Here is a 2614-nt window from a genome sequence, read left to right on the forward strand (position 1 = left end):
TGGACTGGGGGAGGAAACCGAAGTACCCGGAGGAAACCCCCGAGGCACGGGGAGAACATGCAAACTCCACACACACAAGGCGGAGGCGGGAATCGAACCTCCAACCCTGGAGGTGTGAGGCGAACGTGCTAACCACTAAGCCAGGGTCCCCCCCCCGCCACGTCAATCAGCACACCTCAAACTAACTGAGCAGCATTTTACATCCTGATGAAGACTGAAAGGAGAAAGCCAATAAAACAAACATCTAAAAGAAGTTGAGGTACACACCTAGAAAAGACAGCAGTTTAGTTTTTTATGTCTCTGGCTTGATGACGCACCAAACAATGGGGTCGAGATCTTTCCAATACTTTTGAAGGGGACTGAATATGTTCGGGCTGCATTTTACCTTACTTTCTTTTAGTGATTATATACATCTTGCTCTATATTCGTCTACTGGCTATTGAGTAGCTCCAATGTTCAAAAGCATGCACAAGCTCGCTCACACACACACACACACACACACACACACACACAGCTGTTAGTTGTGAAAAGGCGAGCTCACCAATTGCACTGTGCAAATTGCTCCATTTGGGCAAATTATCTTGCTTTTTGCTTGCTGTTATTGGCTATCCGAACAAAGTGGCACACACACACACACACACACACACACACACACACACACACACACTCCTTTTGTCTCTCTTTTTTACCTAACAGCCAGTCAAGATTATTAATATTCTTTCTAGAGCAGACGATTACCTTCTGAAAGGAAGAAAGAAAAGGAGGAAAGATTGACAGTATCCTTTTTTTTTTTTTTTACAGTCCATAGTGAGAGGCTGACAGAAGTGAAAAGGGGGGTGTTATTGGTGTATGGGTTAGCTGAGGAAAGACAGAAGATTAGTGTGATAGAGGGAATGAACAAGGATGACAGAGTGAGAATGGTAGTGTACAGGTTTCCCTCTGTCCCTCTCTCTGTCTGTCTCATGCTCTCTCTCCCTCCTCCATCTCTTCCTGTTTCTTATACACGGAGCCCTAACACGTCATTAGTACAGTCTGAACAGTCTCGAGTGGATGAAAACGGAACACACAAAACACAGATTACAAACGAGAACAAAACCAAGGAGTCCATAATGCGTGCATGTGTTCGAGTCGACACAAAACCGTGTGCTAATTCCTATAAGACTGTCCACAACCGAGCTGAAATAAAGACTGGCTGAAATAAAAACGAATAATAAATAGAAATGGTTTTTATTTGTGAATAAAAGCAACTGTGATTGAGGTTGCATAAGTGAAAATTGTCATTCATTCATCTTCTACCGCTTATCCGAACTACCTCGGGTCACGGGGAGCCTGTGCCTATCTCAGGCGTCATTGGGCATCAAGGCAGGATACACCCTGGACAGAGTGCCAACCCATCGCAGGGCACACACACTCTCATTCACTCACACAATCACACACTACAGGCAATTTTCCAGAGATGCCAATCAACCTACCATGCATGTCTTTGGACCGGGGGAGGAAACCGGAGTACCTGGAGGAAACCCCCTGAGGCACGGGGAGAACATGCAAACTCCACACACACAAGGTGGAGGCGGGAATCGAACCCCCAACCCTGGATGTGTGAGGCGAACGTGCTAACCACTAAGCCACCGTGCCCCCCTGAAAATTGTCATGAATTGGACTTAATGTTAAGAGTTTCCTACAGCACCCTCAAGTGTCACCCAAATGAGGATGAGGTTGACTTTTGAGTCAGGTTCCTCTCAAGGTTTCTCCCTCATACCATCTAAAAGAGTTACCACAGTCACCTCAGGTTTATTCATCTGAGATAAATTAAATAAACATTCATAAACACTTTATGTTCTGTAAATCTGCTTAAAGACAACGTCCACTGTTAAAATCTCTAAGCACATGAAACTGAACTGAACCGAAGTTGACCGTTGTCCAATAACTGTACATACTGATGACCTTGATAATGACTTTTTTTTTTTACTGGCCCAAGTGGTTAAGGCTCTGGGTTGTTGATCAGATCATCAGTGTTCATGCCCCAGCGCTACCAAACTGCCTCTGTTGGGCCCTTACGCAAGGCCTTTAAACCTCGCTGCTCCAGGGGCACTGTATCATAGCTGCCCCTGCACTCTGACACCAACCACATCAGTTGGGTTATGCGAAGAAAACAATTTCACTGTGCTGTAATGTGTATGTGGTGTTAATAAATGCTTCCATGTCCCCAATTCATTCATTCATATTGTTCCTGTCATTCACTTACGTTACACCAACTACAAACCATCGTTTCATCATCAGGCTCTTGCTTTTTTCTTGTTCCGGTCATGTTCTAAAGTATCGCTGAGTTACAACGCATTTTAGAAACTCAGTCCTGGCCGGTTTGCTCATTTTGTGTACATTTTTTTTGGCCCTGGAAAGTATCTCGGTGAAGCGTGCACAGTTTAATAAAGGCTTAGTTGGAAATCTTCTGAAGTTGATACTGACTTTAAGGCAAGCATGTTACTTTTCCCAGATATCTGCTCCGAGTGTGGCTCCAAATACACAGGATGAACAGTGGACTGCAGCACTGTGACTCATGTTTTGTGTGTGTGTGTGTGTGTGTGTTGCATTTACTCGCCCACTCAGACAGCAC

Source organism: Tachysurus vachellii, chromosome 18 (assembly GCF_030014155.1).
Source record: "Tachysurus vachellii isolate PV-2020 chromosome 18, HZAU_Pvac_v1, whole genome shotgun sequence".
Classification (NCBI taxonomy): domain Eukaryota; kingdom Metazoa; phylum Chordata; class Actinopteri; order Siluriformes; family Bagridae; genus Tachysurus; species Tachysurus vachellii.